This window comes from Pseudonaja textilis, chromosome 1 (assembly GCF_049901715.1).
Source record: "Pseudonaja textilis isolate UNSWEBS1 chromosome 1, rPseTex1.2, whole genome shotgun sequence".
In the NCBI taxonomy this organism is placed as follows: domain Eukaryota; kingdom Metazoa; phylum Chordata; class Lepidosauria; order Squamata; family Elapidae; genus Pseudonaja; species Pseudonaja textilis.
Genome location: NC_141990.1, coordinates 247,555,158 through 247,583,149, shown reverse-complemented (window position 1 = coordinate 247,583,149; position 27,992 = coordinate 247,555,158). Strand labels below are relative to the sequence as shown.

At 34.7% G+C, this 27,992-nt stretch overlaps 1 long non-coding RNA gene across 1 annotated transcript in view; it reads right to left on the bottom strand.

Annotated features, from left to right (window-relative positions):
* The window catches only part of LOC148128142 (uncharacterized), a 39,996-nt gene that overhangs the window by 8,591 nt on the left and 3,413 nt on the right, over positions 1-27,992 (bottom strand). The gene's annotated exons all lie outside the window — the stretch shown is intronic.

Sequence of the window (27,992 nt, the reverse complement as noted above, 5' to 3'; positions counted from 1 at the left end):
CACTGGATTTTCTAAAAGAATAGATTTTTTTTTAAAAAAAATCTACATCAAATTGCCTATTCTATTTGGGGTGAGGAGTTTAACTAAGAAAAATGTTTTGTTTCCTTAGAATAACCTATTCTATCTGGTATCTCTTTAGATTTGTTCAGACAAAAATTCCAGCCAAATTTTCTTATTAATCTAATGTACCACAAGGTTTATATCTGTGTGAGTGTGTATGTGTGTATAAATGGGGAGGGAAATTCAGTGAGTGAAAACAGGCCCCATTATATTGAACATCACAGAATCCTCTTCATAAATGATATACAAATTAATATGCAATTTATTTTTTTAAAAAATAAAATTTTTAAATCAAATTTATATAGTTGACCATCTCACACAAGGTAACTTTTGGCATCATGAAATAAATCAACTATTAAAACTGTTATAAAAACAATTAAAATAGTTAAATAATTAATATAAGTTAAAAAGAAAATTGCAAGTATGTTAAATTAAGAAGTTCTATGGCAGTGATGGCTAACCTTTTCATTGTCATGTACCAAAAGTGCATGTGTGCGCACATGTGTGCATGCACACATGCCTGCACCCATAATGCAATGTGCACGTGACCCCCCATGCCCCTGTGCATGTGCATGAGACCCCCCCATGCTCCCCACACTCCCCCACGCATGCACAGCAGATGCCTGATAATCAGCTGGCTGGCCGGAGGCACACATGTATGCGCAATGGACCTGATCTGGGGTGACGGCTCGCGTGCTGGCAGAGATGGCTCTGCTTGTTACTTCCAGCACACATGCCATAGGTTTGCCATCACAATTATATGGGGTACAGTCAGAGTGTAGGCCTCCTGCTGCCAAGGAATCCCGAGGCCTGATGAAGAAACCATGTTTTGAGGGCTTTCCAAAAGGCCATAAGGGTTGAGTTAACTTTACCTCAGGAGAAATGATGTTCCAGAGGGATATATCACAGCAGTAAAGCTAATTGGATCCCATTAGGTAGAACTCCTTAACAGACAGTTCTGCAACATATCTCTCCTGAAGTACCTGATAGAATGGGTAGGTCAATGAGGAAAGTGGTTTCTCAGATAATCGATCAATGTCATAAAAGAATTTATGGGGTACTGATGCTAGTCACATTATTCATCACTTCATCCAACAATCTTATGTTTGTAAAGTAACCCAGAGATGTTTGTAAGCTGCTCAGTGTATTGCTATATGAGATGGGTTGCACGCAAATTTAATAAATAAATAAATCTTTAACATTCTTCAAATGTTCTTTTGCATTATTCCAAGGGCTGTTTTTATAAAACCAAATTCATTCAATAATAGATCTCTTCTTGCCTAAATTATGGATAAAATCTGATTTGAGTGGATGTAAAACTACAGATCTTTTATTAAATTCCACCAATATAAGTAGAAACCAATTTCATGATCAAAAGACTATAATAAAACTTACACATATAAACTACATGGCATAGCAATTTTGGTCATAAATTTTAACTCAAAATAATAAAAGTGCATTAAGATTTCAATAATATTATTCTTTCCCAGACTACATGAAAACTTTGCTACTGCCCACCCATTACTAAAATAAAATAAGGAATTATCTTTTATTTTAAATGGACTTAAACTATTTCGTAATAAGACCAAGTATTGGGAAGAGATCATTCTAATGCATCATGAAATTGTGCATTTGATAGATTGTTTTCTGTCTGATTTTTAAAAATCAGGCTAAATAATGCACAGAAACAAAACTGTTGCATATGTTTGAAACAATGTGGAACATATTCTGATTTCTCAGCAATGACTTTTCTGCTTTTCCTGGCCAAGTTATGTTTCATCTCCTAAAACATTAAGAAGCTGTTCTTTCATAATTAAAAGGCTGGTTTCTGGGTGTACTACAGGGCCTAAGTGAAGTTCACAGTCATTCAATAAAGAAAATGGAAAGTTACAGATAGTCAAGCTGTTTTAGCAGATTCTAAAAAGCCTCTTTAAATAAAGAAAAATAAAAAAAATAACTTCTGCTAAAACCTCCATATGAAGGAAGGGTGTAATTCATTACTTAAGATCCGCAGGAGTTTGAATCTGTTTGGAATTCACAGCCATATTTGCAAAGCTTTCAAGCCCCAGATTTGGCTGTAATCAATGTAGCTTATTGTATGATAATTTTCATCGTCACACCTACCTAAAAGTTGTAGCAATCTGAAAGTTAAAACCTGGGAACCAAAACTTAGTAAGTTCAGAAATCAGTTACTGTTCAGTTACTAAAACTATCAAACTTGGACATTTTATAGAATTTCCTCTTTCCCAAAGAACTTTTGTACAATTTTCTGAACCAATCCAAAATTCAGAAAAATTGCCACAATTCAGCACTTTATGACCCTAATATATCCTGTTACATTCAAGAGTGGAAGAAATAATATATCTTGGACAGAAACAGAAGAAGAGAAATCATCATCCACAAAAATATTCAGAAGCTAACCTCTGTGGTATTTTTTTTTTCCTTCCAGAGCTTCTTCGCTTTCCACTACTATATTGGCTGCAATAGAACCATACTGCATCATTAGGACATTCAGGAAGAAAAAAAAATTCAGAGGGTCCTGAAGCTAGAAATATTTTTTCAGCTCATATTTTAATCCATGTCTAAAGAATACAGTGACTTTCTCTCTTCTATTGCAATACAGAGACTTGCAGCTCCACTTTTTCTTTTGCTATAATTCCTACTCTTAACAAAATCATTTTAAGTGGTAGACACTGTGGGTTTTACTCACTTGTGCTGACTTCAAAACTTGTTAACCTGCAGCAACCACTTGCCCGGATGGATCAACAGTTTTAGCCATGCCAGAGTAAACATCTCTCAAATTAAACTCTAAAGATGATGGTTGGTAAAATGCCTGGGCATGGAAGTGCAGCTAGCCGATGTAAATATTTTCAAACAGAAAGGTAATAATTTATGAGTAGCCTGCCTTATCCAAGATTGGAGACAGATTAGGCTGTAAAACCAGGAAAAAATGGCAAGCTCTGAGAAGTAAACAGATTGCATCCACAGATAGGGAAAGTCTACATTTGCCAAACCATAGAAAACCCAGTGTAGCGTTCCCAGATGCTAACCTGATAGTCCTTGCTTAGTGGGCTGCTTCAGGCAGCTATAATTACAACAGTGATAGAAAAGTAATTGTGACCAATTTACATCCTACAGCAGGGATCTTCTAACTTGACAGCTTTAAGACTTGTGGACTTCAATTCTTAGAATTCCTTCTCCAGTCATGTTAGCTCAGGAATTCTGGGAGTCGAAGTCCACAAGTCATAATCTTGCCAAGTTTGAAGACCCTTGCCTTACAGCGTTCTATAAAACAAAACAAAAAAAGCTGTAAGCACAATCATGGTCATATAATTTTTCATGCAGCAACTGCTTTGCTTAACAACCAAGTTGCCCATCCAATTATGGTCACTAAAAGAAGATTACCTGTAGATTACCTGAGAACTTTCTTCCCTACTGCTACAATCAAACACAGTGCACAGGTCATAATACTTTGGGATCATTTCAATCCCTGCTGTCTCATTTCAGCCATCTTCTGACAATAACAGCATTCCAAACGGGATGCCTGGATATCAATTGATTTCTTAAGTTCCAGGCCCTGCTACTAACTCCGTTAGATAGACCAGACCAGAAAAGCTAATAACATGAAGGCTAGACTTAATTTTATTGATCATAATAACAGAATCTTGCAAGTCTGATTGTACTATTCCTCCTCTTCCTCTTTCTTATATTTCAGTGAAATAGTAAGACATCTGCCCAAGTCATGCCAATGTTATCAAGTTGTTCTGGACTTTAAAAAATGTTTTAGCCCCTTCAGCTTATGTAACAGTTCCTGCATATCTCCATCAAGGTGATTTTCTTACTCTCAACATCAGTTGCTTGGGAATGTGGAATTGAATGATTAAGAATTAAACAATTGCATTTCCTAGAAACAATACTATGGATGGCATAAAGGAAAGAAAATGAAATAAAAGGAACATTATTTAGAACTGTCCATGAAGTAATTCACAAGAGTACTATATTGCTAAAGTACATTATAAAATTGTAACATATCTTAATTGTGTTGGCAGGGTTGTAAGCCAATTACATATTATAATCTTTAATGGCAATACCCAATTAATCATTTCACAATTAATCCTAATGTTGGTTTATTGTCCTTTTTTTCCAAGATATATGATAGTAGCTACTAGCTTCATTATTAAAAGAGTAGAATTCTAAATATATCTTACTGTGGATCAGCTATATTTTAAAGTATAATAAATTAATTTGACAAAAAATATAATACTATGATTCTTTCAAAATTTCTATGATAAATGATGTCCATCAGATTAAGGATGAATTTAGCAGAAGAAACCATCAAGTTGTCACCTTGGCCATGGCTATATTCTTACCAAGAAAGCAAGGTGAATATGATCATTGATCACCAAAAGTCAATCTCAATTCATTGAATTAAATAATGATGCTGATAGTCAATTAAAATCAAGGAGAGAAAAACTATTGTTACTTGACTACGGAAAAGGATGGGGAGGATTCATCTCCCATACAATCAGTCTCTGGTACTTTGATTCCTTCCAACCTAGGAAAAGAATTATGTTTCAAGACTTCTACAGATTAAGATTCCTTCCCATGCCAAAGCCTGCTTCTCAGGGAAGGCAGAATCACAAGCAGGATTATATGGGTCAGCCTAGGAAATATATTCACTGCTAATACTTCTGTCCATTTTACATGGTTCATCTGTCCAAGATCTTGAATGCTTTTGCCCTATCTATATCAAACTTTATCAAACCATATCAGACGTATCTCAGCTTTACTATTATTATAATGTACCAGTGAGAGATGTATGAAATTCCACTTAAGTCCTATCCATGTCCAGAAGAAGACACAGCCAAGTCTCCTGCTCAATCCTTCCTACTTCAGTTTATTGTACAAAAAAACCTTTCACATCTGTTCATTCAAGTAAACATTCATCTTGATTAGACAATATCAACATATATAAAATGAAACTTCAAAAATCAGTCTTAGAACCTGTGATTGTGTGATTCTTCTTGATGTTTTGCTTTTTATGTATCTATTATTGCTTTACAAAGTATGATTTATTTATTGTTGCCTTCTGGTTCTTTCTGTTCCCGGTGCTGCGACAAAAGGTTATGGAATAAAAATGTTTTAAATAAGCAATTTATCCTTTATTCATTGTAGTTCCTATACATCTTTTCCAAGCTTCCTATCCCCTAGCAAACATTTTACACATTGTTATAGATGTTGCAAAGTGGGGCTAAAAATAGCAACCATTGGCACAGCGTAAAAAGTGTTTCATGATATTTAATGAAAGCTGAGGTCTCTGAGATAATGCAGTATCTAATCTTATCTTTCTGTAAGAAAGATATAAATATGATAACCCCTTTAAAAAAGAGCCACATGATGGGCAGTCAAATCTACATCCTGGAAGGATTTCTAAAATTTAACTCTGGCTGTTTAGTCATTTGCTCTTCTCAAGAGCTTTGTTACATGTTTGGAGAGAGAACAGGGACAGCCCTCATATCAATCTGTGTAAAATGCAAATGCTATTCCATTGGTCAGACTGTCATGACAGTTTGCCCAATATCCCAAATTATTTTAGCATCAAAACTACAATCCCAGAATTGTAATCTGCAACACTGTGACCCTCAGCAGTTTTATAACCATCACCTGAAAGCCAAGAAGCTCATTAAATGCCACTTTCAAAATGATAAAAGCAGACAGCTCTGAACTTGAAAAGCAAGGTCATGGGCATCCACATCTCTGGCAAATGATGAAAGCTTTATTTTTTTTTAGCGCCGAGGGTAACTATAAACTGGCATAACATTAAAAGACATTAACGCTGCAGCCATCCATCATACCTACAGTTATCAAAAATGCAACCAGTCCCATACTTGTTAGTTACAGAGATCAAATGATACAACTCAAATGCTGCTTGACAAATATGCAGGAAACAATTGCATTCTAATGTAACAAAAAACACAAAATGATAGAGAAAATTAAAGAATACTTATGATTTTAACTTATGATCATTATGTGGCAGAACTGTGTGTGTGGCTTACTTTGTAGAACAGAGATAGCAGAACAAAACAGATGTTTTAAATGCAAAGGGGTATAAGAATGATGCAGTCTCATTCCTAAAATTAACCTAACAGTAGCTAAAGCTGGGATGGCCTTATGGAAATGAATTGTTTCCAAATGCTGCTTCTTACTACTTTTTAAGCAATGAATTAAAAATTTGACTCAAATTTCACTTATTAAAAATCCAAGAATCCTTGATCAGCACGCATGAAATGCACAATTTGCTTTTGATATTTTTGCTTCTTTTCCACTATCTTCTCCGGACAATCTGCAGTTGAGGGCAGCAGGGGGCTGAGACGCTGCCTTGTTACAAGCTGGAAGAAGGAAGTTTCAAAGAAGCAAAACATCAGCCTCCTTGCCAACGAACTCTAAAGCTTTGCACCTTGGCTGACTGACATTAGTCTCCCCCACACATATACAACTTGCTGCTTCTATATATTCCTCCTCACTCTTCCCACACTGCCCACCATTTAAATTACATGTTTATGTGTTTGTGTCTGCATCTGCATACCAGTTTCATTTCAAGGGCTTTTTAAAAAAGTGCATATTAAAGCTCTTGTTCTCATTATTTATGTTATTTTCCTTTTCCCTTTAATTATTGCTTCATTGGATTCTAACTGATATTATTAAATTATTTTGTTTTTAAATATTGGAAGCGGGCAGGAGTGGCCAAGTTAACTAAATGTCTACATGATTAACACCGCTTGTGATTAAATCAATCCTCTCTCTGAATGGATCTGAACTCATTTTATCTGGATTGGAAAGGATGAATTTATGGATAACAATAATATATAAATTACCAAACTGGATGCAAAGCATGCTTGTCCAAAAGAATTTAACATTCCTATTTGGGTTCCTGTATAATAGCTTGATTGATTTGATTTTTCTTTCATTGAACTCTACTGTACTTTCTTTCTCATTGTCTCCATTCTTTCAAACCTCATATATATGCTTTTTAAGGAAAGAAAAGACACAAAAAGTGCATTCTACTGTTTATTAGCAGTCAAAAAGGATGATTTTGCTTAGGCGTGCAGGGTTAGGAATATATTTTTGTCCCTTCATTCTTATCAGTAAGGCAAACATTTGCCCTACTGAAAATATGCAAACAGCTACATGTAATTTAGAAGGTAAAGTGCTAGCCACTTTTAATCATTGCCTCCTTATCCAAAAAAGGATACTGTATTATTGATGCATTCACATATCTCTCATGCTAGGCTTCACATTTCTCTACGTAAGAAAGCAGCTCAAGGGTAACTCTGTTCACCTTTTCAAATCAAGAAGCATAGTTTTCAAGGACAGCCCCAAAAAATTAGCACTTGAGGCAAAAAAAAAAAAAAAAACACCACTTAGGCCTAAGCATTGTAATAAGACAACATCTGTTGTTACAGTATTTTACAATTTACTCAGACTTTGCTATTTGATGTAGCTCTACATTCTACCCACTGACATCTATTTGGTCTACTCTATTCTACCCACTGACATCTACTTGGTGACCTTGACATCTATTTGGCCCTTTTCTTGTCCTGGGTATTCAACAAGGCATTTGCTTCTGTGGCTTAATATTGTACCTCCATACCCGTGACTAGTTAGAGAGCAAATATACTCTGCCAGACAAATGTCAACACCTACTCCATGTTAATAAGCAAAATAATCATTCATTGTTTTCCTTCTGGCAGGCAAGACTTGATAGGATGAATGAATGAACAAATGAAAGGGAAGCACTTTCCTTCACTTGGTCCATGTTCAAACTGTATGTCATAAGCCTTGTTACTGTGGCAGAACAGAGCTAAGCAACTGGTCTGCAAAACTATGCTGGTATACTTACCTGACAGTTTAGCAGTGTTGCTCTGTGGGAAGATGCTCTAGTAATGTATGACTGAATTAATCATTTTCTTATCAGAAGCTCACTTATAAGAAATTAACGTTTATTCTTAAATCTTATGAACAATATTTTAACAAAATACTTCCATCCTTCTTTATTGATTTTGGGTTCTGGCTATAGAAGTTAGGGATTTCTGTAGATGAACCAATAGTAAGTGATTCTTTAATTTTCCACAAAAACTCTCATCTTGCATTGCTCTGAGACATTATGAACCATTTAATTGAATAGCGGGATATTAATTTTCTAAATAGTTACTGAGTAAAAGATTTAGCAAAAAACCTGGCTCGAATTAAACTTGTCCCTTACAACTGCTGCCTTCAAATAACCCCATGATCAGAGCCACCATTTTTAGATATCATCTCACATTTGGTATTTTGTAGGTAAAGTATTAGCTTTATTTTAGCTTACTTAGCCTCAATAGACTGTTAATTTTCCTAAAATGTTTTTATACAAAGCATGAATTTTAAAGATGTATTCCAAAAGCATGGAAATGTTATGACATTCATTATTGCATAGTTCAGTATGTGCTACATATTGTTTTATGTTTGCTATCAGATTGCTATGGGATTGCCTGCAAGCAGTGCTGGGGCTTAGTTAAAAACCTAACAAAACAAATGAATAGAGCAGCTGATATTTCCTAGTGTACAAGTTCCTACAATAACAAAATAATTGAAAGATTTATTCTTCTAGGGTTATTGCCCTGGACTCTTCAGACTGAGCAAAGAAGAAACCATATAAATCTGAAAGAAAAAACTTCTCTCAAAAAAGAAATTTGGCCTGAAATTGTCTCATTCCCTCTTTTCAAAAGGGACTAAACCAAAATAAATATTGTGTTTGTCTCACTTCTCCAGAGAAAGAAAATTCATAACAATATAGTTTAATCTTGAATACTTTTTTTCACCAGATTGTTTCCATATTTAGATTTGACAGGTTAGGTTTTGAGGAGGGAAGTACCCTTTTGAAGCTATGAATTGGCATTCATTTTTTTGACAAAATGGGTAAGCTTGCTCAAGAAACGCGTTTGAAGGCCATTAGCATCATGTAAACCATTGTTGCCATAATCATATTTCAGTCATTTCTAGTTATAAATATGAGCACTACATAAATAAATATAGTGGCTACTTTGACTATAAGCCAACCTTTTCCTTTAGATCTATCTACATTTATCTATCTATCTATCTATCTATCTATCTATCTATCTATCTATCTATCTATCTATCTAACGTCTAAATCTTTCATGCACAGGCACCCACGCACACATTTGATTTGTAATATTTATCACACTGGAAATTGAGAACATTGAATTAAGGAAAATGAACCTTAAATATAAAATATTCTAACCATGTATGCACAGAGGTTTTGTTTAGAAGATCTGGTAAATATGTCAGAATTATGGAAAGAATTCACAGGCACAATTACTAGTTTCTTGCCTTTACATTTGCACATCACTCTAATCTTCTTTGGATATAATCTCCTTCCAAAGGAATAGAAAGGAAGGGAAGGGAAGCAGTGGTGGGATTCAATTTTTTTAAACTTCCGGTTCTGTGGGCATGGCTTGGTGGACATGGCAGGGGAAGGATACTGTAAAATCTCCAGTCAGAGGTGGTATTGCCGGTTCTTCAAATGACTCAAAATTTACACTACCGATTCTCCAGAACTGGTCAGAATCTGCTGAATATCACCTCTGAAGGGAAGGGAAGGAAAGGAAAGGAAAGGAAGTTCAACACGTACAGTACTTTTTCTTCAGATTTGGTCAACTCTGAACAAGCTCTGGTGTCTTGTTGGTGTCTGCCAGGACTCGTTTAAGTGGGGTCTTGTCTCTACCCCTCAGTGTGACTGTGGTGCTCCTCAACAAAATATCCATCACATTGTGTCCAAATGTCATCAAATGTCGGTCAAATGTCTGTTTTTTTCAACATAGCCACCCTGTCCTTGAATGGCTGGGTAGACTAGACATTAACATTTGAACCACTATAAGTCCATCTATTTGCCATAGCTAAATAAATAAATCTTCAGGAGATATTGTTGTCCAAATGTAATGAAGGAAACTGAATTCCAAACCTCAGGAACCATTCCCAACACAAGTCAGAATCCATTTTGAAAAGCAAGAACATGAAGGTTTTGAGTAAATGAACTTTAATGCTAAGAATGGACACTGGAGCTTCATTTATACGTCAATTTATTACAAAATGTGTACAATGTCTGATTCACTAGACCAGCAGCTCTCAAAATGTGGTCTGAGGATCCCTGGGGGTTCCTGAGATCCTTTCAGGGGATCCATCAAGTCATTTAAATAAATATTGATAGAGTCAATTGACAAATTAGTAAAGTATATTGTATCATAATAAATATTTTAACATTTCTCAGTTTTAATTTTAATACATTAATAATGATAAATCAAATAGTTGGATTCTCAACTATTTTTCAGAATGTAAAGTTCTCAGACCAAAATGTTTGAGCTCTACTGCATGGTTATGTTTATTCCTGAGCCTTTTATGCTATTGCTATTTTTAGTACAGGTTTCTATGGGTCCACGAAATAAATAACCCAAGTGTTTAAAAGTTATCACGAGGCCCAGTAATAAACAGTGGAAGAGTGCTGAACCTTTTCCAGAAACAAAATATTCTGCCTCTATTTCTTTACTAGCATTAATTCTAATCTTTCACAGATCACTATCATAATCCATTCTCTATTTATATATGAGAAGAAAAGATAGCCTTACTAAAGAGTAGATTCAGGGAATATATTTGGTTTATGTATTTTTTTTTTAAAGATGCCTTCTTTTTTGAAGCTGAGGAATTAAAAAGATCTCAAAAAAGCATCTAATATATAACTGTCAGGACTAGGTGAAAACTTTGATTGTGATCCCAAAGTTCCCTTGTGCAGGAAGCTTGTGGCCTTGTAGAAACTTGTAGACAAAGTTGTATTCATCATTATCAATTATCTTTGAACGATATCTGGAAAGCCACAGGATGTCTCCTCCTCATACAATTGAAATATATATACATGGTAGGAACATATCTCATTCTGTGACTAATAAATATAATAACCTGCATTGGTGTGATATCTTTTTTTTAAAAAACCCTGACCACTGGATGAAAAGTAGAATCTAATAAATAACAATTATAATATGTTTGTCTTAGAGCCTAGCTTAGCACAGCTTTTTAATATGTGCAAAACTCCATCTAAAATTTGTGTCAGGCATCCCTATAGTTCTATGAAGCACTTAAAATCTATATGATCCCGTGTTAGAGCAGAAATAGATACAAATACTGTATACTATTACTAGTAATTTGATTGAGGTTGTTGAATGACATGTTGAGAAAAAGAAATCAAAATACAGAAAGTTTCCATTGTAGCAAATTATTCTATAATTTAAAATGCCAGATAAATGCAATTGATAAAATAATTTTAAAAAGTACCATACCGAACTGAGTTTTGAGAGCTACTTTATATATTATATTAATGTTTGTATTGAGGAGAGTTAGTATTAGGCTTGGAGGTTACACATCCAAAGGCTTCCCTATTTCCAGATCAACCTGGTTGATTCTATATAGCAGCAGAGCTGATATTTTGCTAAGTTCAGGGCCTGACATCTCCAGAGCGGCACTGGAAATATAGCCGTTAGGGTAAGGGATTCTGAAAAGTACATGTTATTATTCAAAGTGGATGAATGTGGGAATTGAATTCTTTACAAATAAATTCCAGAACACTTGGAGAACAGACTGGGAAAAATTAAGCAATTTGAATTTCAACTTACCAAATTTCATTTTTGAACATGTGTTCACAGTTATATTTCAGAAGTCACACCTCTAGGTTTATGTTCCTGTTCTCTATTTAAAGATAAATAGATGAGTACAGGTGGATTTGGACTCCCTGCTATATTATAAAGCAGCAGCCTTAATGTGGGTTAAAGATTGTGTTAATTTGGCGAACAGAAGAATATTAACCTTAGAAGGACATGATTTGCAGACGGGGTGGCATGCCTTCATGTGGAACCCAGGGAACAAGACTTATACTCATTTTAATAGACATGCAATACAAAACTCATTATTGAGAATGTGGAGAGAAATTAAGCACAGACACTACATGAAAATTCCAGGGTGGGTATCTGTCATGGAGGCATTGTTACACCCCAATGCACTAGAAATTGGAAGTAGGATTAAATATTGTGATGTTTTAGATTCAAAAGGAATGTTAAAAACAAACCAAGAACTCAGGGACCAAGGCGTAAAGATGGCTTGGTGGCCATATTTACAACTTAAAACAAGGTATAAAAAAGATGTAGAGGAACATGGAATAGATATAAAGCCAAATCAATTAGATAAACTTTTAGAGGGAACAGATGAAAAAGTAATTTCAAAAATTTACAACTACTTATTAGAATTTGAATTGGCAGAGGGCTCAATGATAGCATGGGCAAGGAACGTTGGACATAATATCAATTTGGAAGACTGGGAAAGAATTTGGAAGCGAAACTATAAATTAACAAAATTGGTGGTCTATAAAGAGAACCAATATAAAATGTGCTATCGCTGGTATCTGGCACCTTCGAGATTGGCCAATATGTATCCAAATTTAAGCCCACTCTTTTGGAAATGTAAACAAACAAGGGGTACCTTCTTCTATGCTTGGTGGCTTTGCCCACAGAGCAAAAAGTATGGGGAAAAAATATGAATATGGATAAGAGAAATCACAAGAGAAAACATTCAATTAGAACTTAAGGCCGAAATCTTTTTGTTGGGAATAATAACAGGTGAAATCGCAAAAGAAATAAAATATTTAATTTTACATATAACAACTGCAGCAAGGATAGCATTAGCTCAATGTTGGAAGGAGGATCAGATGCCAATGGATAACTTGATAATCCAGAAGATCTACGATTGCCCGGAAATGGATAAACTCAACCACAAGTTAAAAGATAAGGAAGATTCAAAATATTTTACATTTTGGGAAAACTGGTATAATTGGATAAAGGAGAGAAACCTGCAAGTAAACAGATAGGGTAGGGAAAATATAAAGAGGTTACGATAGGAGTATTTACCAGATATCGGAAGTAAGTATTGGAAAATTGTTTGATAAGAACACACCATCTAAGCAATTAGAAATGTTTGTGTTTTTACGTTTATTGGTTATGTATATCTTTTTGGTTTTGTATTTTATGAAATGTTTTGTATTATGTATATATTTTTTAATGTTTAATAAAGTTTATTTTTAAAATTTTAAAAAGATAAATTTACACTTTACATTTTGTATGTATATTTTACTTCATTTTATTTGGGATTTTTGTTTGTTTGTTGGCAGTGAACATACCAACACACCTGAAACAAAATGGAATCATTTAACAGGTCTGGAATAATAACTTTTTATTTCATTAGAATTTATTCAGGGTAATTCCCTGGGTTGTGTTCTCTATCAATATATTCATTTAACTTTATTTTAAAAAAAACAACCTACAAGTACATCATAAATCAAGGGCACTCTGTTATTCTCCAGTGGGATCTTGGAACTGAATGCAACATTCAATACAATCTCATCTTATAATAGTGTTTCATATAGTAATCTCTAATTCTTACAGCTGCTGGAGCAATTCTGGCTTGTCCTTACAACTAGAGGGCACAGTTACTCAAATTTAAATATATCCAGGAGCTGTGTAGTTAGCTTAAAAATGAAAGCATCTCTTCCAATCTCTACCTCTGACAAATGAAAGAAGAATGTGTCAGGTTGAGATATCTGCAAGCTCTTTCTCACACTGCAAAACTGTTTTTCCATTAAAATGGAACTGTGCCATTAGCCTGATTAATTATATCCAACAGACATACTCTTGGAAGGCAATTGAAAAGAAATTTAAGTCATGTTTAAAAACTGCACAACGGCTTCCATAAAGATAGAAAGAAGGAAAGAGAGGGAGGGTGGGAGGGAGAAAATCTGCAACTATAATCCTAAATAATATTCTTTAATCAGGATTTCAAGGATTCTACTAGCAGAATAAAAAAGAAGTGAATCCTTTATATAAGTTAAGAATTCTATCAAATCTAAATCTAACATGAAACATGATAGTCTAGTTGAGCCAAATTCAGAACACAATCCTAAATTTAGATGACCCACAATAAGCTTGAGCTGGACTTTTAGAGAATCAAGTAACTAGAGCCTACAGCTGGCTGTAATTTGATTTAAAGGAAATGGAAAATCTCTTATTAGACATCTCCCTTGTCTACCTTCATTATACACTGGTACATGTAAGTACATTTGATCATAGAGATAAATAAATAATTACCTAGAAGACCATTCTAAACACAAGTAATATGAGGAGCTCAAAGAATAATGAATAAATAAATCTTTCCTAGTTTTCCTAGAAACTGGCTAATCATAAAGGTATTTAATGCCCATTTCAGCCTGTGGGTTCAGGTGTCAGAAAGGGATATAACTAGGTTATATTCCATCATCTTTTTCTGCTTCCTATTGAGATAAACATTGTTTTCTAAATGTGCAGAGTATCAGTTAGAGAGTATTCTAATGTGGCTGACTAGAATCCATATTGCTGTAATGAAATAATTAGCCACCACATTCTCTTAAGCACAACAGAAATCCATGCAAATTACTGCTCAACTCAACAATATACTGATCACAATCAGTGTCTCTATCTTAGCCCATGGCCTAAATCATTGCCGTTTTCATTACTCTAATATCATTGCAGTGGGGAATCCCTATTGGATAGGGTCACAAAAATGTTGTAATCCAAAATTCTATTGATTTCTATTTCTGTGTAAGATGTCAAAATCCATGTAAGCAAATATTTTTACTTTTACAAAAGAAAATCTGAAAGCTCTACATAAGCAGAAGTTGATTAAGGTCATTTCTTTTTACCTTTGCATGAATACCCTATATAAGACATTTAATGTTATTTCTATTATTCCATAACTGCCTAGAATATTGTTTCTCAACCTTGGCAACTTCTCAGAATTCCCTAAGCAGCATGATTGGCTGATGGATTCTGGGATTTGAAGTCCACACATCTTAAATCCTCCAAGGTTGAGAAACACTGGTCTAGAATATACTGTATATATGGAAACAGGGGAAACCTTAAAAATTATGCATCCCAAAAATAAAAAGCAACTCTTGTTTCCAAATGCATATAAGGCACTATCCAGTATATATCCAGTCAAATTTTAAATCCAATGGGTCCTTTACCCATACTTCCTGCTAATATGTTCTAGTTTGATGCCCCTTCCTTTCTGTCAGAGAATGTTTACATTCTTGCATTCCTGATTAGTCAAAAGAGTATCTAAGAACCTTCCATCTCAGAGAACTGAGAAATGTAGACTTTTACCATGAAGACAGCATGTATGTATATGTATGTATGTGTATGCATGTATATATGTGCATGTGCAATCCGTTGTCTGAGGAAGTTTTCTTTGATGAACTGGACAATGCTACATCGTGAGTCATTTACCTCTAGATTCCTGAATTAACCAAAGCATTAACTAGACAGTCTACAAAGATGAGGGAGCCAGTTTGGTGCAGTAGTCAAGGCACCACATGCAAGGTTCTGATACCATGAGTTGTAGCTCTGCCTTGGGCACAAAGCTAGCAGGATGTCTTTGGGCAAGTCTCTCTCTCTCTCTCTCCCTCCCTCCCTCTCTCTCTGTCTTAGGAAAGAGGCAATGACAACTACTTTAAAAAAAAACTTGCCCAGGAAACTGCAGAGACTAATTCAGGAAGTTGCGAAGAGTCAACATTGACTCAAAGCATACCTCACCCCTGCCATAAGGAACAGCTGTAATGCTATATGGAAAAAAATGCTCTGCTCAGAAAAAATAAAGGTAAAGTTTTTCCTATCTAGTCATGTCCGGCTTGGCAGTGGTCATCTCTATTTCTTCGCTGAAGGAGCCAATATTGTCTGAAGACATTTCCATGGTCCCAGGGCCAGCATGACTATATGCCGAAGGGCACAGAATGCTGTTAGCCAAAGTGGTACCTATTTATTTACTCACATTTGCATGCTTTCAAATTTCTAGGTGGGCAGGAGCTGGGGCAGGGATGGGAGCTCACCCTGTCACACAATTCTCAGGTCTCAAACCTGGGCTATCAGCTTTCCATCTGACAAGCTCAGTGTCTTTAACCACTGAGCCATTATGCTCCAGTATATGGGTATACTGGGTGTAAGGGAAAGTCTGAATTCACATGACTACATATAGCTTAAAAGAACTTGTTCCATCATAGGGGCCTTCAGGTTAATTGGGACTGCCCTTCCCAAAATTCCAAGCATATGTCACTAGCTGAACATTTTAGCCCCCTTCCAAAGATATTTAAATAAACTAAATTGGAGAATCGTGGCATGAGTTAGTCTGCAAAACTATTTTTTAATATTATTATATATTTCTTATCTCATGTGGATTACTTAGATTTTTCCACTGGGAGAGGCATAAATAATTCTTCTCCCCTCCCACACATGCACACACATTCAGCTACAGTTATTAGCAATGACTCTTTAACACAGAAAGAATAACTTCATCAAGAAAGGGCTTGGGAAAAAAGGCATTTCCATTTCAAAGTGCTCTAGCAATTTGTTTTCTATATTAAGGATACATTACTCATCATTAAAGGTTATTCATTAAATACAGTTATGCAACTGGTGTGGGAGAGAGAATCAGTTTTATGATTTACACCTTTATAATAAGCGAGTTAAAAGTGTCATATTTTCTTCAAGCTTTGCAAAAATGTTTATATACTTTGAAAACCTTAGTATCTGGCAATAAACAAAGGTCAAAGTAAAATATTCCCCTCTTCCACTGCATTTGTTCTTCAAATGTTAAATGAAAAACTACCAAACAAAAAGCAAAAATAAAACAATATTACTATAAACGGGTTGAAAAGGGAATGAAAAATGGATGTTCAGAATTCGGTTAACGTGGAGAAAGCATGATGACAAAGAAGATGGATAGTTCATTTGAGCTGAAAGAACCGGAGAGCAAAAAAAAAATTCAAAAGCCACTAAATGACATTTGAGTTAGAATTCTATTTCTTTATTCTACCTAATAATTCTCCAGATTTGGTTTTCCTATTGCCAACTCCCAATTTCATCAACTGTGAAATTCTCAACTTCTCAAAATCAATCACCATGATTAACATCCTTCCTTCAAACTAGTACACTGTTCAAAATGTAGGTTAACAATTGTATTTTTGCCTGTGCTACCCACAATTATGAGAACAGAAATATGTGGAACTGTACATTGAGCATCGTTTATATATTTAGTTTTGTTCATTGTAGCTTTTGGCAATCACTGAAAATGGCTACAAAATTTGTCAACCACCTTTCAAATCTAGACTAAGTTCAAAAACTTAGTAGAATATGTGTGATAGCCTGATGCAAACACATCTGCCAGAATTTCCATGTGAACATGGCCTAATGATTATCAAGGAAAATGATGAGTGCAACTATGCAAAGTTTTTATTTTTCAATTAATCTGGGAAGGGAAGGGAAGCACTCAATAGCTACAGTTTATGTAATAATTCATTTATTTCCTTATTTCATATATTTTTAAAAAAATGAAAATCCAGGATGGATAACTTTTTTTGAAGGCAACAAAAAAGCAACTTCAAGGTAAAATTAATTGACTCTGGCATACTATAGAATTAAGGCACTTAAAATTCTGAAGCATTCATGGCTCATAATACATTTTTCTGAGAATTCTGGAAGTTATTTCATTATATCTGGAGAAGACGAAATTGCAGAAGACTAGTTTAAATTGTTAAGCCAGATGACAACTGGAATAAGTGTCTCGTGTACCAACTAAGTTAGTCCTTGTTAAGACAAAATATATGAAAAGGCATGATTTAGATTAATTAAGAAAATGATTTACACTACTGTTTCAAGAATGAGCCTCAGGCTTATATATGTTAGTTTCCATTTTGCATTTGAGTGTATGAAAGAGGAGACTGTTCCTGTAGATTATTTGCTTCAAATTGAGAAATTACAAGCTCCACTTAGTTATCAAGCCATTTCACTAGGATATTAATAAATAAGGTCAATGTTTATTATACAATATTTACTTTTTTTATTTCTTTTTAGTTGACATTAACCAAAGCTCGATCTGTCTGATACCTGTGTTGATAAAGTAATTATTAAAATATAAACATATATTAAATATGAACTTGCCTGAAAATACATGAAAAAACAAAAATGTATGTAAGTTATGGAATTTTAAATCTCATTACTAATTACATCTTACATTTATACCATCCTTGTATAAATATGCCACTAGGCATATACTTAAAGGAAGCTAGAAGAATAACCTAGTTGCCCTCAAATAGCAAGATGGGTATGTAAATTTAATAGTAAATAAAAATAAATTTTAAAAAGATTTACTGGGATTAAAAAGTGGGAAAAGTTGTTGTCTTATAAGTCTTTCTGTACAAATCTCCCTAAAGTTATCCAATACATTGTAAATGACTAACAAATATCTAAAAAGGAGTGTGGCACAAATGGTTCTTAAATTTATTAGGTATCATAAGCAGTAGCAAGTTTACAGAGTGGATTATTTATCAGATAGCTATTGGATTAATTATTATTAAACATTTAGAAGGAACTTTATCATAGACAACTGGGAAGAAGGGAGTACAAGGGGGTATGATAAGTGAAATATGTATGTATGTATGTATGTATGTATGTATGTATGTATGTATGTATATATGTATGTTCATCCACCATGTTTGCATTCAAAAGTCTGATGCAAGTACAGAAGTCCCTCTGTGAGGGAGATGGAAAGTTTCTGAATTTCACTGAAGAAGGAAGGTTGGAAGGAAGGAAGGAAGGAAGGAAGGAAGGAAGGAAGGAAGGAAGGAAGGAAGGAAGGAAGGAGGGAGGGAGGAAGATTGGCTTTATGTTGTGACATTCATCATTTTTACATTGTTATAGTTTGTATCAGATGCATATACATTTTATGACATGCTTCCAAGTAAATTCCACTAACTCAACAAAATTAATTAAGAAGAGACTTGGATAAAATTTCACTCTCAGACTGTTATTCTAAACATAAGCAATAGGAAATTAATCCCAACAAACTTAATGGTTTTAGGACTTAAGTAAATATGCACAGGATTTTGCTCCATGTTCCTGAGTACAACCTCCATCTCCAATTGGATAACTTCAGAGAAATGTGACTGTAGATATATTCTCCATTTTTATAAATTGTCCTTTTTAAAAAATATATCTGTCTATGTATACATACATACAAAAGTGTTCAATAATCTAAAATCTTTTTAAAAAGAGATTTTGTAATAAATACTTCAACGTCTAGTCATCTTCCTAAGGTATAAATGCAATATACCATAAAAGCCTCAAGGTTGACATCCCTCTATGTGGTTGGAAAGGGTAATTACCATATTTACTCAATTAAATGAAGCCTCCACAGTAAAGCAATTAATATTATTAATTCATATTTCTGGGATTTCATGCAATCTGCTGCACTGACTGAGGATCTGCCCACATAACTGGCTTATTTGCATGGCAGCTGTGAGATGAAATCATGTTTAGTACAAAACACACGTCAATATTTGCCGAATTAGACAAATGTTAAGAGAATAAGATTCTTGGTGGGTTCATTTCCCCAATTGTACAAAAAAGGTTTAGAAAACTTTAAAATCCAGGCAGGCTGCAATGACCCAATGACATCAATATCATGTTGCTTTAGAAGCATGCAATTAAACAAAGGAATTTTCCATAAGCTACAGGATAAGTTCCTTCAATTTTTTTTCTTTGGCCAAGAGCAAGCATTAAACAGAGGTAAAAGCTATTTTGTATAAACACTTACCCTTAAGCAAGAGAATGTAGCATTAACCCAATTGCCAAATGGGTTTATGATAAAATCAGCTGCAAAATTTTTAAAAAATCTCTACATGATCATAAGACAACCAAAAAAAAAAAAAAAACCAACGGTAAGAGCACATCAAACTGCAAATCATTTCTGCACGTTTACTGCAGAGATGTCTGTTGCCAAAAAAACCCAGAAGTCAATAGATTACAATATTTAAGTTATATTGATTACTGTTATGACTTGGTGACATTATCACTGGATTAGCAAAATGACAATTATGTAACATGTAGCACCACAAAAAGAATTCTCATCGGTATCCTGAATCTGAACCTACAAGCTGTAGTCAAATTAAAGTAACCTGATCAAAACGAAAGGCTCCAAGGAGTACTACTCAAGTTGGATCTTCATAAAAATATTCATGCTAATTTAGACTATCAGATCTCGGCTGCAAAAATCAAACCAATTTAAGAATCAATAATTGGAAAGGTAAGGTTGATCCCTGCTCTACTTCATTCTGGTATAACAAGGATGGTCACAAGATATGAGCAAAAAATATACAATACACATAAAAACTGGGTGGCACTTCGATTCTACCATCAGTCACAATTTTGACTTTTTGATAGTACCGTGAAGTACACTGGAGAGCAGAATGACATAGAAGGTACTGATATTCTGAAATGGATTGCATCACACTAGGTGATGTTAAAAATTCCATTAAGAAACTGACAAAACAATGTTCAGAGAATTTTAATCTCTGAGATGCTGTGTTAGTGTTTGTAAAATGTTGGCATTACTGAATTACAATCATATAGTCCAAAGCAATGTAGTCTTTTCTAAAACATTAGTATTATTGATTTCAGTGCATTGATAACTCCTGAGATAGACTCATTGCAAGAGCAAAAGGGAAAAATCGGTCAAAACCAATTTATCAGAAACAAGGCATTATTTATAGTTTCAATGTTTAAAAATCATTATGGCTAAGGCTAAAAAACTAAGTGGAATAATTTGAAAGACTGGAGGCTAAAACATATAAAGAATGGTTGGTGGAATTGGTATGCCTAGTTTAATGAAAAGAAGGACTAGGAGTGACATGGAGTTACCCATGTTCCATATCTAAGGGGTTGCCATAAAGAAGAGGGAGTCAACCTATTCTCCAAAGCACCTGAAGACAGGACAAGAAGCAATGGATGGTAACTAATCAAGGAGAGAAGCAACCTACAACTAAGGAGAAATTTCCTGACAGAGCAATCAATCAGTGGAACAACTTGCCTTCAGACGCTTGGATGTTCCAACACTGGAAGTTTAAAGAAGAGATTGGAAAACCATTTATCTGAAATGGTTTAAGGTTTTCTGCTTGAACAGGAGGTTGGGCTACAAGACCTCCAAGATCCCTTCTAACTTATTCTGTTAATATGTTGAGGTCTGCTGAAATGAAAACAACAAGCTTCCAGGAATATTCACAAAAGTGTCTACCTACCTTCAAACATTAAACCTATAGTATTTGGATATTGAAAGTCAGAACTGCTGTTTTCTAGTACTATTTTACATATTTCAGTCAGCACTCAAGTTTTCCAAATTCCTTTCTAAAGAAAAGAGTATTTTTGTGAAATTTCATGTCTGGAGTGTCATGTCTTGCACATTTCTCTGAGCTGAGCAATAGAAACAATTTGTCTTGAAAATTGAACTTTTCTTCATTGGCTGTGTTCAAGCAGAGGCCAAAGAGCCAACTATTTGAGATGCTTTCATTTTGACTTCAATACTAAGCAAGGGCTTGGACGATGCCTTAGATCAGAGGTGTCAAACTCATGTTGTCACAGCAGCATCACATGACTTATTGGGGCTCTTTTCCCTTCACTAAACCGGGCATGGGTGTGACAGGGCATGACGGATCTGGTCCACAGGCCACAGGCCTTAGATGATCTCTTCCAATTCTATGATTCCTTGGTTTTCACTCATCAAAATATCCTGAAACTATAGGCTTTCCCCAATGTGCCTTGTAATAAATGTGCATGGTCACAATCAACATGGCATTCATTTTCTCAAAGTATCATACTACACTCTCGGCATTTGTCCAATAACCCCAGAGGATTGAACTGTGGAAACAGTGTACATAGATAAATTTAATACAAGGTGTTTTCAATTGCCATTCACACAGTGGTCAAACTTGATGCAGTATAGGGCTTAGCAATGCAGCAACACCAGAGACTAGCCATACTGCAGCTAAGCAACTACATTCAGAAGAAAAAAAACCAAGCAAATTTAAAACAGTCCAATAAGCAGAATTTTTAATTAAGTTTCCAAAGGACACTATTGTATCTTTTGATTCCTTTTAGGTAAGTTGAATGACACTGAACACAAACATATCACTCAATGCCATCTTAATAGCTAGCAAACAAGTGAGCTGAGCCATTTTATTGAAAATAGTATCTGCAGGTGAGACAAAGAGGTTTAAGTTCTTTAGTTTATGAAAGGTCAAGTCTTAGAAATGTAAACCCAGGGAGGCTGCATTTCATGGAACACAGAAGCATAATGAACTGATCAACGTGAGCAAAAAGGAACACAATCTGATCTGTGGTTGAAGATGATTCCTAATTCAGCAGTCTCTGACAAATACATTCATTATAACGTTTGGCTTTACCTTCTTCAAAATGCTATCATCTCCTTCTCAGCTAAATTCCTGGATATAATAATTAAATTAGAAATAATTGCTAACTATTAACTCAACCTTATACATAACATAATCTGGAATTTCCAATATGGCACTCAATGTGCTCAGCTGTACCTTCTTTGGTGCCCATCAGCCTCTTATTCCCTATTCCACTTTAGAGATTTTTAAAAATGCATTCACAATGTAGAAAGGAACTGACATATTGAAAAGCGAAACACCAGCTTTCAAAATTATATTTATTCCCAAATGCCCTTGGATGACACAGAACTATAAATGCATTTTAGGGGGAAAATGCTGACTGATTGGGAATTTCTGATATAAGTTGTGTGTGTGTGTCTCTGTGTGTCTGTGTTTATACAGAGTCTACCAAAAGCCAGGCTTCATAGATAATTTATGATATAAATTCAATTAAATGTTTGAATTGGTTGCCATTTTAATCCTTCCTTACTTGAACATTTCTAAATACAGGAACATTCTCTCTGAAAAAAGTAATTGATAAACATATTGTGATTAATCTATCAGGCCTGACTTTTAATACATCCTGAGTGTGGGTGTGAGAGTTGGTGTAGATATGTATGTCGATATGTCTCTCCATGCATCTATCCTAGTTTGGAGCATAACAGATAATACGGGAATCTCTTGTTCCTGTGTTTGCCATTCCAGAGTAACAATATTTGGTGGAGTAGAGTCCATAGTATCTACCACCACCCACAGAAAAAATGGCCAGGGGTTTATTTTTATTTTTAAAACACTTTTCTTTTCAAATTGTTTAAGAAAACAATACATGCCAGTTAAGCAGGTTTTAAGACTAATTGTGATCTGCCTGTAGAAACAGCTACCAGATTCACTCCAGAAAAAGCATCCTTTCATTTCAACACAGACCAAATATATTCTTCTCTAGTCATTAAAAAAAAGCAGTTCCACCACATTTGGCAAAGTGTCTGAAAAAAGAATGGTTTCTATATTGAGATCACACATGGAAAACATTGCATTGTAACCTGTAAACTAATTTCTCCCGTCAAGCTGTTTAAAGCAGTTCGCAAAAAAAGAAAGAAGATTCAAACATAGATTCTGAATAATAAGGTTTACTGCAAATGAAAAAGGCTTCAGCTACCAAATTTAGAAACTAAAATCTTCATTCTCATTAATCAGGGACTTCGTTCAGGTGAGGCTTCCTTGTTGCTTTTGTTCCTTTTTCTAACAGCTTGTTGAGGTAATGCAGAATGTGCTAAATACTTATTTCATACCACAAAATTGTTCTCGCTCTGTAATGTTTTGAAAATATCCATTTCTGTTCCTACACTTAGAAAATTCCTCACATTCCCATAGCAAGGAAATTTTAAGCAGACCTATACTTATCCATCAGCTAGGCATCAGTCTTTTTTTTTTTTTACATGCCTAAAACTACTGCCAGTCTCTGGTCAAGTGCTTAACTAAATCTCCTACAGCTTTTATCTTTCATTCATCTAATTTCATCCAATAGCCAGACAGGGAGAAAGAAGGGGAAGGGAAGGAGAGAGAGAGAGCACCTGTGTTACCTAGTTTATTGACTATAAACTTTCCATGTCTCAACAAAAAAAATTTTTTAATTCTGTGATATGTCAGAATATACAAAACAGCATGGAAAACAATAAAAATGCCTTCTTTTGTTTTGAATGTGGAACAATTCAAACAATCATTTTAGTTCAGACATTTTCCAACTTAGAACATTTTGCAACCCTTTAGCTTGTGCTTCATTTGAGCTATGATTTTAAATAAATTCCTGCATTCTGTTTTTGTTTCTCCTGCTAAGAATTGAAGCACTCTTTTTGGATAGAAAAACAAAACGGAACACAAATAATGGAACATTTCAGATGGTTATTGTTATTTGTAACTAGTGCTAGGAATAAATCTAATTAATGAAAGAATAAAAGATATAATAAACTATCAGATCTGGTGCCTTTTTATTATTATTAAATGTTGTCAAAGATCCAATACTCAATTACATTTAGCGATGCTGGAATAATGCTGACAGAATATGGCTAGTGAGATTTCTGTTACAGAAGCCAAACATGATGTACTGTTATTTCTATTGTGATGGACTAGCAACACTGCTTAGAGGCAGGATACCAGCTTAAAGGGGTTCTGGATTAAGAATCTAATCTCCATAGGTAAAGGTAAAGGTTCCCCTCACACATATGTGCTAGACATTTCCGGCTCTAGGGGGCGATGCTCATCTCTGTTACAAAACCAAAGAGCCAGCGCTGTCCGAAGACTTCTCCATGATCATGTGGCCAGCGTGACTAAATGCTGAAGGCGCACAGAAAGCTGTTACCTTCCCTATTTTTATACTTGCATTTTTTTACATGATTTCGAACTGCTAGGTTGGCAGAAGCTGGGCTAAGTAACGGGAGCTCACTCTGTTACGTAGTGCTAGGAATTCGAACTGCTGACCTTTCTGATTGACAAGCTCAGCATCTTAGCCACTGAATCCCCTAATCTCCATAGATAAGACCAAAACCTTTTTCCAAAATGAAGAGTTGCTGCCACTTAAAGTAAGCAATTCTATATTTCTTTGCTTATCACAGCATTCCATTTTTTTTCCTACAAAGAAAAACTCAGTCAAAAGAAAAGAGAAGGATTATATCTCAGATCTCCTGTTCAGTAATAGTGTATACAGAATCCCACATATGCTAAACAGAACATTAATACTACCAATGTGCCTACTAACATCAATCACCATGATGGTTGAATATTTTATAAGCCAAAAAACCATAGATGCCACTAGTTAGGAGAGCCTGAATTACAGCCTTTGATCTGCATAGTCCTATCATTAATTATTACCACACAACTCCTGACCATCCACTACTAGCTGTATACTAATGTACTCAAAACACTAATCCCAAAAATAGCACACGCACACACACACACACACACACACACACACAAAGCCAAAGTTTCTAGTACATTTTTTTTCTCCTAGTATATTTTCTTTATCAAGTTCCACTTTCCTCTTATGTCCTCAGTGTCAATAATAGTTGAGTCAGTCAACAGATCAAATGATGATTCAGTTGGATTATTGAATTGGATTGGATTATATCAGTGGGCAGTCTGCCTTTTTATTTAGAATGTGCTTATTAAATTAATCATCCATTTATCTACTTTAAAACAGAGAATTCATTCAGTTTGAACTAATGGAGAATATAGGAGATGATAAAGTCATTCAATCAAGAACTGTGTGAAGTCAGCTTTTGCTGCCATGAGACAAAATGGGCTCATCTTAATTTTGCCTGGGAGAGATGATGGTATGTTTAAACAAAACAATGAACAGACTTCCACAGTAGACTCTAATTATATTTATGAACTATTAAGTGGCAATACTGAACAAAACTACTTGAATCAAAGTATTTAATGCAAAGCACTTGAATCAAAACTACTACTGCAATCAACAAGATTCTCTTCTGAGTACAGTAAACAAGATTAGTTAAGTCTACATAACAAATTTACTATAGCATGATCTTCCCAAAGTAGTAACTTCCGCTGTTAGATCCATATAGAAGACTGGGAAGGGAGAGAGCATATTTTCAGAAGTGCAAATATTATGCAGGTTTAAGTCAGCAAAGAGATAACTGGACCCTGATAAATTGAATGAAATGCTGAAGACATCATTCATAACCAACATTTCCAAGCTTTTGTCATTCATTATTTGCAAAGTTTCCAAGTACAAATTGTAGCTTTGTGAACCACGATAATTTATCTCCAGGCAACAGAAGCCTCCTGTTTTGCCTTGTGGTACATTATTGCACTGCTCCAAATTGCAATAAATCATCAGGAACTTTCACAATTACATAAGTCTTGACACAAACACGCTTACAAAAAAGGACAAAAGAGTGCCAAAAAATTACCAAAATAAAATATTAAAATTGGCCCAAAGAAAGGTGTTTATCAAGGCAATTCTGAACAGTTAAGCAAAGATGAGCTAATTTCTTCATCATTTCACACATTTGTCTCAAATATTTCAATACCTACAGTGACATTTCAAATATATTTTTTTTAGAAAGGGCTCCATCTAGCTTCTTTTCACTGAAGATTTTCTTTTGCTTAATAAAGAAGGTAGGGTTAGCCAATTCATGGAATGCAGTAATAATGTCAAAAGCTGTCCTGATGATACATTGTCTATGATTCCTAACTTAAAGGCAATCCATCTTCTGTAGAGGGTGTCCTTCAACAAGACTGAACTTCATCAATTCTAATCAACATGACCAAAAGCCAGGGACTATGAGAGTTGTGGTCTTGAATTTATTGAGGCCATTATGTTGCCCATGACTAATTTATTGCCCTTTATTCTCCCTACTGGAAACTGCCTCATGTTCACATTAATCCATTTCAATTTCCTTCTGAATCTAGCATCACAAGATGATTTTTACTCTTTTTGCCTGATTTCCTGTCTTCACCATTTCAGTACTTTCCTCCACAACCATTTCTGGCAGCTAAAACCAACAGCAGCTGTAATGTTTAAGCACACTCATACCAATTATGGAAAATTTTCACACAACCATTAAATGACAGGCGCTGACATCAAAATGATTCAGGAGAACTAGATAGTATAGCTACTAAAATGATCAGCAGTTCTGTAAAGGCAATTTCAGTAGCATTTTTTAATAATTATAATGTTGAATGTAAGATATTCTAAATAAAAATTAAATGAGCAGGAAGAAGGACAATCATTAGAAACTAGTTGTAGCAAAAATGATTAGTGTGGAATTGTAGAGATGAATTGCAGAGGCATTTGTGGAATGAACTTTAGTAGACCAGAATCTATTTATTCAGATACAGGCTGAAAACTAATGTAAAAAGACAATCTTATAATAATTGTGGTGCTGCTTGTCATGTTCTCTCATCTCCAGTCTTCTTTCTTTCATGCACTAAATGAATTGAAAAGGATAAAAAATGCAATCCAGAGAGGTGGTAGATGGAGAAGTAAAAAAATACTGTCATAAACAAAAGAATATTAGTTAGATACTATTAGCAGTATGACTCTTTTTACATAGATTTCCTGAAGAAAATCTTTACTGTATAGAGAGCTGTTAGATGAGGAAAATAGTTGCTTTCCATACAAAATCTTGTTTGTGTATATAAACTGCTGCATCTAATGAACAGCCTCTATTGTACTGTGGCTTGTAATTTTTAGCCTTGTCCCACCGATGTATACTTAATTGTAATAATGTCTAGAAATAATCAACAGAAATAAATGGATGCGACCTTAAATCCTCAGTTACTATATAATGCCTAAAATACAAATTTTGAAATGAGGAAGGTCTATTGAGAGAATAATATTTGTCTTGCAATTCAGCTCATAATAAACTATGGCAATCCATAGTCTTTAATTATGTAACCAGACACCTTCATAAATTCAGTTTACACTACATATTTTTATGACTACAGATATTTGCATCTCATATTTCATAAGTGCAAAAAGAGGGAGGTGGGGAATGGGGACAATCAAACAAGA